The following is a 12,392-nucleotide window of genomic DNA, read 5'->3' on the forward strand; positions in this document are numbered from 1 at the left end:
CCCGTGCCTATGTCCTGAATGGTATTGCCTAGGTTATCTTCTAGGTTTTTTATAGTTTTAAGTCTAACATTAAGTATTTAACCCCTCTTGAATTAATTTTTGTATAAGGTGTAAGGAATGGACCCAGTTTCAGCTTTCTACTTATGGCTAGCCAGTTTTCCCAGCACCATTTATTAAATAGGGAATCCTTTCCCCATTTCTTGTTTTTCTGAGGTTTGTCAAAGATCAGATGGTTGTGGATGTGTGGTATTATTTCTGAGGGCTCTGTTCTGTTCCATTGGTCTATATCTCTGTTTTGGTACCAGTACCATGCTGTTTTGGTTACTGTAGCCTTGTAGTATAGTTTGAAGTCAGGCAGCATGATGCCTCCAGCTTTGTTCCTTTTGCTTAGGATTGACTTGGCAATGCAGGCTCCTTTTTGGTTCCATATGAACTTTAAAGTAGTTTTTTCCAATTCTGTGAATAAAGTCATTGGTAGTTTGATGGGTATGGCATTGAATCTATACATTACCTTGGGCAGTACGGCGATTTTCATGATATTGATTCTTCCTATCCATGAGCATGGAATGTTCTTCCATTTGTTTGTGTCCTCTTTTATTTCATTGAGCAGTGGTTTGTAGTTCTCCTTGAAGAGGTCCTTCACATCCCTTGCAAGTTGGATTCCTAGGCATTTTATTCTATTTGAAGCAATTGTGAATTGGAGTTCACTCATGATTTGGCTCTCTGTTTGTCTGTTATTGGTATATAAGAATGCTTGTGATTTTTCCACATTGATATTGTATCCTGAGACTTTGCTGAAGTTGCTTATCAGCTTAAGGAGATTTTGGGCTGAGATGGTGGGGTTTTCTAATATACAATCACATCATCTGCAAACAGGGACAATTTGACTTCCTCTTTTCCTAATTGAATACCCTTTATTTCTTTCTCTTGCCTGACTGCCCTGGACAGAACTTCCAACACTGTGTTGAATAGGAGTGCTGAGAGAGGGCATCCCTGTCTTGTGCCAGTTTTCAAAGGGAATGCTTCCAGTTTTTGCCCATTCAGTATGATATTGGCTGTGGGCTTGTCATAAATAGCTCTTATTATTTTGAGATATGTTCCTTCAATACCGAATTTATTGAGTGTTTTTAGCATGAAGGACTGTAGAATTTTCTCAAAGGCCTTTTCTGCATCTATTGAGATAATCATGTGGTTTTTGTCTTAGGTTCCCTTGTATGTGCTGGATTACATTTATTGATTTGTGTATGTTGAACCAGCCTTGCATCCTAGGGATGAAGCTGACTTAATGATGGTGGATAAGCTTTTGGTTGTGCTGCTGGATTTGGTTTGCCAGTATTTTATTGAGGATTTTTGCATCAGTGTTCATCAGGGATATTGGTCTAAAGTTCTCTTTTTTTGTTGTGTCTCTGTCAGGCTTTGGTATCAGGATGATGTTGACCTCATAAAATGAGTTAGGGAGGATTCCTTCCTTTTCTATTGATTGGATAGTTTCAGAAGGAATGGTACCAGCTCCTCCTTGTACCTCTGGTAGAATTCGGCTCTGAATCCATCTGATCCTGGACTTTTTTGGGTTGGTAGGCTATTAATTATTGCCTCAATTTCAGAACTTGTTATTGCTCTATTCAGGGATTCAACTTCTTCTGGGTTTAGTCTTGGGAGGGTGTATGTGTCCAGGAAATTATCCATTTCTTCTAGATTTTCTAGTTTATTTGCATAGAAGTGTTTATAGTATTCTCTGATGGTAATTTGTATTTCTGTGGGATCAGTGGTGATATCCCCTTTATCATTTTTTATTGCATCTATATGATTCTTCTCTCTTTTCTTCTTCATTAGTCTTGCTAGCGGTCTATCAATTTTGTTGATCTTTTCCAAAAACCAGCTCCTGGATTCATTGACTTTTTGAAGGGCTTTTTATGTCTCTATCTCCTTCAGTTCTGCTCTGATCTTAGTTATTTCTAACCTTCTGCTAGCTTTCGAATGTGTTTGCTCTTGCTTCTCTAGTTCGTTTAATTGTGACGTTAGGGTGTCAATTTTAGAACTCTCCTGCTTTTTCTTGTGGGCATTTAGTGCTATAAATTTCCCTCTACACACTGCTTTAAATGTGTCCCAGAGATTCTGGTATGTTGTGTCTTTGTTCTCATTGGTTTCAAAGAACATCTTTATTTCTGCCTTCATTTCGTTATGTACCCAGTAGTCATTCAGGAGCAGGTTCCTCAGTTTCCATGTAGTTCAGGGGTTTTGAGTGAGTTTCTTAATCCTGAGTTCTAATTTGACTGCACTGTGGTCTCAGAGACAGTTTGTTATAATTTCTGTTCTTGTACATTTGCTGAGGAGTGCTTTACTTCCAACTATGTGGTCAATTTTGGAAAAAGTGCAATGTGGTGCTGAGAAGAATGTATATTCTGTTGATTTGGGGTGGAGAGTTCTGTAGATGTCTATTAGGTCCACTTAGTGCAGAGCTGAGTTCAATTCCTGGATATCCTGTTAACTTTCTGTCTCGTTAATCTGTCTATGTTGACAGTGGGGTGTTAAAGTCTCCCATTATTATTGTGTGGGTGTCTGAGTCTCTTTGTAGGTCTCTAAGGACTTGCTTTATGAATCTGGGTGCTTCTGTATTGGGTGCATATACATTTAGGATAGTTAGCTCCTCTTGTTGAATTGATCCCTTTACCATTATGTAATGGCCTTCTTTGTCTCTTTTGATCTTTGTTGGTTTAAAGTCTGTTTTATCAGAGACTAGGATTGAAACTCCTACCTTTTTTGTTTTCCATTTGCTTGGTAGATCTTCCTCCATCCCTTTATTTTGAGTCTATGTGTGTCTCTGCACGTGAGATGAGTTTCCTGAATACAGCAAACTGATGGGTCTTGACTCTGTATCCAGTTTGCCAGTCTGTGTCTTTTAATTGGAGTATTTAGCCCATTTACATTTAAGGTTAATATTGTTATGTATGAATTTGATACTGTCATTATGAAGTTAGCTGGTTATTTTGCTCGTAAGTTGATGCAGTTTCTTCCTAGCATTGATGGTCTTTGCAATTCGGTATGTTTTTGCAGTGGCTGGTACCAGTTGTTTCTTTCCCGGTTTAGTGCTTCCTTCAGGAGCTCTTATAGGGCAGGCCTGATGGTGACAAAATCTCTCACCATTTGCTTGTCTGTAAAGGATTTGATTTCTCCTTCACTTATGAAGCTTAGTTTGGCTGGATATGAAATTCTGGGTTGAAAATTCTTTTCTTTAAGAATGTTGAATATTGGCCCACACTCTCTTCTGGCTTGTAGGGTTTCTACCGAGAGGTCTGCTGTTAGTCTGATGAGCTTCCCTTTGTGGGTAACCCGACCTTTCTCTCTGGCTGCCTTTAACATTTTTTTCTTCATTTCAACTTTGGTGAATCTGACAATTATGTGTCTTGGAGTTGCTGTTCTCGAGGAGTATCTTTGTGGTATTCTCTGTATTTCCTGAATTTGAATGTTGTCCTGCCTTGCTAGGTTGGTGAAGTTCTCCTGAATAATATCCTGCAGAGTGTTTTCCAACTTGGTTCCATTCTCCCCATCACTTTCAGGTACACCAATCAGATGTAGATTTAGTCTTTTCACGTAGTCCCATATTTCTTGGAGGCTTTGTTTGTTTCCTTTTACTCTTTTTTCTGTAAACTTCTCTTTTTGCTTCATTTCATTCATTTGATCTTCAGTCACTGATACCCTTTCTTCCAGTTGATTGAATTGGCTACTGAAGCTTGTGCATTCATCATGTAGTTTTCATGCCATGGTTTTCAGCTCCATCTGGTCATTTAAGGACTTCTCTACAGTGGTTATTCTAATTAGCCATTCATCTAATCTTTTTTCAAGGTTTTTTAGCTTCTTTGTGATGGGATCGAACTTCTTCCTTTAGGTCAGAGAAGTTTGATCATCTGAAGCCTTCTTCTCTCAACTTGTCAAAGTCATTCTCCATCCAGCTTTGTTCCGCTGCTGGCGAGGAGCTGCATTCCTTTGGAGGGGGAGAGGCACTCTGGTTTTTAGAATATTCAGCTTTTCTGTTCTGTTTTTTCCTCATCTTTGTGATTTTATCTACCTTTAGTCTTTGATGATGGTGACATACAGATGGGGTTTTGGTGTAGATGTCCTTTCTGTCTGTTAGTTTTCCTTGTAACAGTCAGGACCCTCAGCTGCAGGTCTGTTGGAGTTTGCTGGAGGTCCACTCCAGACTCTGTTTGCCTGCGTATCAGCAGTGGAGGCAGCAGAACAGCAAATATTGCTGAACAGCAAATGTTGCTGCCGATTGTTCCTCTGGAAGCTTCATCTCAGAGGAGTACCTGGTCATGTGAGGTGTCGGTCTTCCCCTCCTAGGGGGTGCCTCCCAGTTAGGCTATTGGGGGGTCAGGGACCCACTTGAGGAGGCAGTCTGTCCATTCTCAGATCTCAGACTCTGTGCTGGGAGAACCACTACTCTCTTCAAAACTGTCAGACAGGGGCATTTAAATCTGCAGAGGTTTCTGCTGCCTTTTGTTCAGCTATGCCCTGCCTCCAGAGGTGGAGTCTACAGAGGCAGGCAGGCAGGCCTCCTTGAGCTGCAGTGGGCTCCACCCAGTTCGAGCTTCCCGGCTGCTTTGTTTGCCTACTCAAGCTTCAGCAATGGTGGGCGCCCATTCCCCATCCTTGCTGCCTCCTTGCAGTTAGATCTCAGACTGCTGAGCTACCAATGAGCCAGGCTCCGGAGCGTGGGACCCTCTGAGTCAGGCGCGGGATGTAATCTTCTGGTGTGCCATTTGCTAAAACCATTGGAAAAGTGCAGTATTAGGGTGGGAGTGACTCGATTTTCCAGGCGCCATCTGTCACTGCTTTGTTTGGCTAGGAAAGGGAATTCCCTGACCCCTTGTGCTTCCTGGGTGAGGCGATACCTTGCCCTGCGGCTCACACTCGGTGGGCTGCACCCCCTGTCCTGCACCCACTGTCCGACGAGCCCCAGTAAGATGAACCCGAAACCTCAGTTTGAAATGCAGAAATCACCCGTCTTCTGCATCTCTCATGCTGGGAGCTGTAGACTGGAGTTGTTCCAGTTCCTTTTCTTTATCCCTTCATCTGTTGTTAGACCCATGATGACAACTTTTTAAGGCTAAAGCTGTGGTTATTATATAATATAGTAGGCCAAACATCAATGTCCACTAATTTTAATAATTTTTGTGCATCTCTAGGTGTTCTGTTGATGGAACAGCAATGTTTAGAGACTTAATAATTTAAAGACCTATATAATTCAGAAATTATTATGTTTTATCCATTAAACTTCTTTTTTCCTTTCATTTCCAGAAAATCACTGTGTTTTATAATCAAAATTTTCACAACAATCCATGTTTTATTGACCATACTGATCTAAAGGATAAAAAAATAATGTAATTATATTCAAAATGCACAAAATTTGAATAAATTTTAATGAAAAGTCAAATTAAATGTAAAAATATTGAAATTATTCTTCAGGCTTTCAAAGAAGTTGTTTTTTAAATGTTAAATTATTTATTACAAGTAGAAAGTACATTATCAATAACAAATGAACATCAAAATCTTAATAAAATTATTTAAATAAAGGTAAAATTTTATTTCATTTTTTGAAAATTTACTTAAAATGTACTAAATATTTTTATACATATAAACTACATACAATTTTTTTACAATTTTAATATATTAATTTTTTTCTTTAATTTTAGCACCTCAGCACAACTCACTTGTCTTTATGGCATTAGGACACTATTGCCTTTTGTTATGAAGTCACAGAACAAGAGATTTTTGACAAGCGTTTCCCTGGGGCCTGAGAAGTTTCATTCACAAGAAGAGATGTTTAAGGTCATGAACTGTGCTGTGCCAGCACCTATGCCTGACCTTGGGTAACAGAAGCACCATGTATTCTTTAAGAAATGTGTTTGTGTGTGTTTGTGATAGGTGGGGACCTCTAGTGTGCTGAGCCCAGGGAAGCTGCACTCTTGCCTGAGTCTGAATGTGGTATTACAAAGCTCACTCCTTTCATTCTTTCAGGTCTTGGCTCAAATGTCACCTTACAAGATACTGCCACCCCCTGCACACACACACACACACACACACACACACACACACGCATGAAGACACACACGTATGCAGGCATGCATATATAAATTCTTATCTATACAGACATGTGCCCTATGACTATCTAGTCCCTCTTCCTATTTAATTTTCTTCAGACACTGATTCCTACCTGATATATGTCATGTATTTTTTTTTTTTTTTTTTTTGGCTATCTCCCCAACTAGAATACAAGCTCTGTAAATAAACAGTCTGTAAATTTATCCTTTCCACTCCAGCTCATTCCAGGCATTGTGTACATGTGTTTAGGGAGGTGGAAATGGTAGCATCAGCAAGAAAGTAATGCAAGGAATCCAGGAAAATGACCCAATCTGCCATTGCCCAGGGATAGTTCTGACAAATGCCAAAAAATACTGTTTTCCAGATTTGTATGTTTACCCTTGAAACAAAAGGAATCTTCTCATAAGGTTTTGGTTTGGAAGCTAAGAAATTAAGACTATATTTGCAGACAGTCCTCTTCAGTTTTCTGTAATGAGAACTTGATGGATCTCTCAAAAGGCCTTCCTCACCCTCTGTGGTCCACCTTCACTTGTTTTCTTGAATGAGGTCATGTGATGGCTAATACTGAGTGTCAACTTGATTGGATTGAAGGATGCAAAGTATTGTTCCTGGGTGTGCCCGTGAGGGTGTGGCCAAAGGAGATTAACATTTGAGTCTGTGGGCTGGGAAAGGCAGACCTACTCTTAATCTGGGTGAGCACAATCTAATCAGCTTCCAGCAAGGCCAGAATAAAAATCAGGCAGAAGAACATGAAAACACCGAACTGGTTTAGTCTCCTAGCCTTCATCTTTCTCCCGTGCTGGATGCTTCCTGCCCTCAAACATCGGACTCCAAGCTCTTCAGCTTTGGGGTTCAGACTGGCTTCCTTGCTCCTGAGCTTGCAGACCTTGTGGGACCTTGTGATCGTGTGAGTTAATACTCCTTAATAAACTCCCCTTTGTTTTGTCCCTCTAGAGAACTCTGTCATAACCACGTTACCAAAATGAGACTCTTACCTTTACAAATATGTATACATGAGAGTATTATTTACTGAATATTAAAATGTCAAGTTATATCACACTGTAATCCTAGCACCTTGGGAGGCCAAGGCAGGCAGATCACTTGAGCCCAGGAGTTCAAGACTGGCCTGGGCAACCTGATGAACTCCCATCTCTACAAAAAATACTATTAGCCAGGTGTGATGGCACACACCTGTAGTCCCAGCTACTTGGGAGCCTGACTGGGGAGGATTACCTGAGCCTGGGGAGGTTGAGGCTGCAGTGAGTCATGATTGTGCCACTGTACTTCAGCCTGGGGGACAGTGTGAGACTGTCTCAAAAAAAATGTAAAGTTATAAAGAAAAGGATGTTGTCTTAGCCCAATAAAACTAAAATGGAAAAGCAATCAGCAAGATAACTACTCTAATTGAAAACAAAAAATAATTTTGTTGATAAAGAATTCTGGTAAATATTATGCTACTGTATTTCCTAAGCTTTTTTGTCTTTTTCATTTCTTTACTCTCTTTCAAACCATCAATTGTAGATTATACCAGCACTAAGGTATATGAAGGAAGTCATTGTAAAAATAGTTAATATATTATGACCGAAGCCAAACATATATAGTTACTTTATAATACCAGCAAAGGAGAAAAAATGTAGGACTAATCCCATTAAAAAGCTTATTAGTAATACTTCACTAATAATACAGACTTCACTAGGTCAGCAGTTTAGCCGAAACAGTGGTCAACCTCATCAAAGTTTGCTTCCTTTTTCTGAAATGTTTCTTCACCAAATTGTGGTGTGCCTATGCCAATGGCTTCTTAAAAACAACAACAACAACAACAAAACCCTTAAAACATATGCTCTCCCTACAGAAGTTTTATACAATCTTTTACTCCTTTGGAAACTGAATATTTTAAATTGCAGTAACAATCAGTTATTTGACATAAACATTCAGTAGCTCCCCACAATATTTCCATCAAAGGCTAAATAAAACTATGAGATTTCATGTTTTATTCTAAAGGCTTGGACTCCTTTATAAATAAACAGCAAGAACTGATGACAATTTGCAGTTTCCTAGGAAAACTCTGCCACCTAGAATTTAAATATGGGAATCTATAGTTAGGAAAATGAAATAGACTTCATAGCTGTAGAGAGAAAAATGTCATACAATTTAAATCCAATTATCTATGCAAAAAGGAGGGAGAGCTATCTTAGTCATAGAACTGCAATGTTGTAGGGCAAGAACTTTGTGAAATTCACAAAGCAACTTTACTTGAGGTTTGAGAAGTTCTTAGGGTAAAAATTACACACAATAATCACAGCTGTAGGTCCTTCTTAGTTATCTGTGAATAAGTCTTCATTAAATTATGATGTGTCAGGAGATGTGCTATCCACTGGAGATGTAAAATTTAGTTCACATTCTAGTGGGGAAGAGCTACATTTTTTTAAATTACATTTAAAAATGACAAGTATACAATAGAAACATTTTAAACTACTGTAGAGTCACAGAAAAGGAAGTGATTACCTCTCTATAGAGAAGGAAGTTGGATAAAGAAGGCTTGCAGAGGCGGAAATAGATAACTGGCCTCAGTGGATACAAAATACATTAACATTCAATCAACTCTGCTTGACACCAGACTAACCGAATCTCTGTCATCTCTATAAACAGACTGCCAGATAAGCGTGGCTAGTGGTTGCTTGTGTAGGACCCCACCCACTGGTATGCCTCAAACTTCTCTCACTTGAGAACTTATGTGCTTTTCAAGAGTCAAGAGTGTTGATTCCCCAGTGTTTATGCCAGTTGTACTTACTATTGTAGTTACTCAATGTAATTAAATATTATACAAACCAGTTCTATTTCAGCATGAAAATGAACATAACCGAAGGTCTGTAAAAGCTAATGCTTTGGAAAGACTTCATATAATAGCCATTATTAAAAAAAATGAAATTGTGGTTACATCAGGTATAGGTAAGACACCTGTAAGTAACTGGAAGAAATTTGTAAACATCTAGATGGATTTTGCACTCATATTACTTTGCAAGGGCATTAAATTTCCACTCATCTTGAAATCAAATGAAATCAAAACTAAAAATTGTAGAACAATGCAAAAAGGACACATATAATGCCATAGGAACTATAAGAAATTGTATTAGTCTGTTTTCATGCTGTTGATAAAGACATACCCGAGACTGGGAAGAAAAAGAGGTTTAACTGAACTTACAGTGGCACGTGGCTGGGGAGGCCTCAGAATCATGGCAGGAGGTGAAAGGCACTTCTTACATGGAGGCGACAAGAGAAAATGAGGAAGATGCAAAAGCAAAAACCCCTGACAAAATTCTCATCTCATGAGACTTATTCACTACCACAAGAACAGCATGGGGGAAACTGCCCCTGTGATGCAAATTATCTCTCACCAAGTCCCTCCCACAGCATGTGGGAATTGTGGAAGTATAATTCAAGATGAGATTTGGGTGGGGACACAGCCAAACCATATCAGAAATGTTCATCAGCAAAGAAAAAGCCTTGACTCCACACTGAAAGTTTGACAATGAAATGATATATTTATACATTTTAATTTAAAATAATTAAAAACTAGGCCACGTGCAGTGGCTCGCACCTGTAATCCCAGCACTTTGGGAGGCCAAGGCGGGCAAATCATTTGAGGTCAGGAGTTTGACTGACCAAGATGGTGAAACACCCCATCTCTACTAAAAATACAAAAATTTAGCTGGGCGTGTTGGTGGGCGCCTGTAATCCCAGCTACTTGGAAGGCTGAGGTGGGAGAATTGCTTGAACCCAGGAGGCAGAGGTTGCAGTGCGTCAGGATTGTGTCACTGCACTCCAACCTGGGTGACAGAGTGACACTCCATTTAAAAAAACAAAAACAAAAACAAAAAATCCTATGGTCATACATCACTTAATAACAGGGATACATCCTGAGAAGTGTACTGTTAGGTAATTTCATCACTGTGTGAACATCATAGAGTGTACTTAAAGGCTCTATGGTATAGCCCGTTGCTCCTAGGCTACCAATCCTGTACAGCATGTTGCTGTACTAGATACTGCAGGCAATTGTAACACAATAGTATTTATATATTGAAACATAGAAAAGGTAATGCATTGTGCTGTGACATTATAACATCACCAGGCAATAGGAATTTTTCAGTTCCATTATACTCTTGAGGGATCACCATCATATATATGTGCTTCATCACTGGCCAAAGCATTATCATGCAGTGCCTGACCGTAATTACGAATAATTTTTATATATAGAAAAAGGTAATTAATAAAATAAATAGACAGATGATAGACAATTGATAGTTAGATCACTCTATCAATTACAGATCCAATTTCCTTGGTTAAGAAGACGTAGTGGTTAAGAGCACAGACTCTGGAACCAGATTGCATAGGTCAAATTCTGGTTCCAACACTTATGAGCTATGTTGCCTCAGGCAAGTAGTCAAGTTAATCTCTTTGTACCTTAGTTTTATCACTTGTTGAAGGGGGCTAATAATATAGTTTTTCTAAGAGATTTATCTTAAAGATTAAATTAGTTAGTGTATATAAAGAACTTGGAACAACACCGGACACAATAAATGTTGTAGAAGTGTTGGCTGTTACCAGCGTAGCTATTACCAGTACTAGTAATAGAACTAGTACTACTACTAATGCTGGTAACTGTATTTTCCCAGGGAGAGAGACAGAAGAAGGATGGGAAGAGGAGAATGCATTTGCAAGAGGGAATGACCTGCAAACCATGCCAACTGGAAGTGTAGTGCATTTGGGAGAGATAAACAATGAGGCAGTCTTAGGTTTGATGGCAAAGTTGCTTTTCTGTCATTCCTAGTGCACCCTCTACCTCTAATTCTCTCTGCTCTCTTGATCATTTATAATATGTCAGGTTTTGAGATGCTGATGAACAAGAGTGATCTCAAAACTTCACAAATTTATAATTTATCAGGAAATTTTGATATGTAAATCATATGTTATTAAGAATATACATGCTGTTAAGAATGTATTATACATTCTATATACAAAAATGTTATTGGTGCAAAAACAGGATGCAAGAAACTGACCTGAGAGTATGATGGAAAGTGATAATTGAGCTGGATGTTAAGTATGAATAAGTGTTTATTCACAAATAGCAGCATAAAATAATTAGCATCCAACATGCCTAATTGCCATCACTAGACTTATTAGACAAGGGAATCAGAGTGCCCTTTTCAAGTAGTTAGAACAGCAAAGAAACCTTCTGACTACAGTAATAGATTTGGAAAGTATAACATTGATATCACAAGGTCATTGTTATTTTCTATTTGATTTATCCTTGACAAAACTCTGAAATGTGTCATTAAGCCAAACCACCCTTAAGTCAAATGACTTCTGAAATACCTTTTTTTCTGTATTCCTATTTTTTAGCTTTCTAATTTAGACAACTGGCAAGATAAAAATGAACATGAAATGTTGAGAACAACCATTGTTCACTGCCTTTCCTTTCAACACAATAAAATAAAACAAGATTCCATAAAATAATTTCACTTTGATACCATGCATTGTGGGCAATCTCATTCTGGCATTTTCATTCTGTGTCTCATGTTGACATTATCGACATGAGGGAGGGAGACAACTATCTTCTTAAGGAATGCTCACTAAATATTTGAAATGAACAATGATGAGATCAAGCATTCAGCAATGGAATTCAGCATAGAAAAGCAGCTATAGCACCAATCCTGAAGTTAACCAACCCTGGATCCAACTCCTACTCCACTACTTATTTGCTGTGTGACAATGGAAAAGTTACTGAACTGTGAACTTCATTTGTAAAATGCAGATATAATTCTTACCCTCTACCATTTCTGGGATATCAAGTAAAATTTGTAATAGAACATTTGTACATTGTAGATAGTTAATGAATGTTTCTTGAATGAATAAAGTTCTTTTCGTTTATCAACTTTTTGAAAAATACTTTGTTGTTTCTTCATTACAACAGTAATTGTATTTGTCTGCTATGGTTGTCATAACAAAATACCACAAATTGGATAGTTTAAACAACAGTAATGTATTGTCTCACAGTTCTGGGGGCTGAAGGCCAAAATCAAGGTGTTGGCAGGGTTGGTTCCTTCTGAGAGCTGAGAGAGAAGGATCTCTTCCAGGCCTCTCTCTGTGGCTTATAAATGGCTACCTTCTCACTGTCTCTACATTATCTTTCCTCTGTGTACATCTGACTCTGTGTCCATATTTCCCCTTTGTATAGAATACCAGTCATAAGGGCACCTACTCTGATATTATCTCATCAGAATTAATTATAT

General features: G+C 38.5%; 1 long non-coding RNA gene across 2 annotated transcripts in view; it reads left to right on the plus strand.

Moving 5' to 3' along the window:
* The window catches only part of LOC144332823 (uncharacterized), an 83,127-nt gene extending 71,092 nt beyond the window's left edge, over positions 1-12,035 (plus strand). For both annotated transcript variants that reach the window (XR_013400968.1, XR_013400967.1), the window contains one exon: positions 11,503-12,035. This is a non-coding gene — a long non-coding RNA (uncharacterized LOC144332823). The remainder of the gene's footprint in view (positions 1-11,502) is intronic.
* Positions 12,036-12,392: the final 357 nt, after the last annotated feature.

The sequence above is a fragment of the Macaca mulatta genome, chromosome 11 (assembly GCF_049350105.2).
Source record: "Macaca mulatta isolate MMU2019108-1 chromosome 11, T2T-MMU8v2.0, whole genome shotgun sequence".
NCBI classification, from domain to species: Eukaryota; Metazoa; Chordata; class Mammalia; order Primates; family Cercopithecidae; genus Macaca; species Macaca mulatta.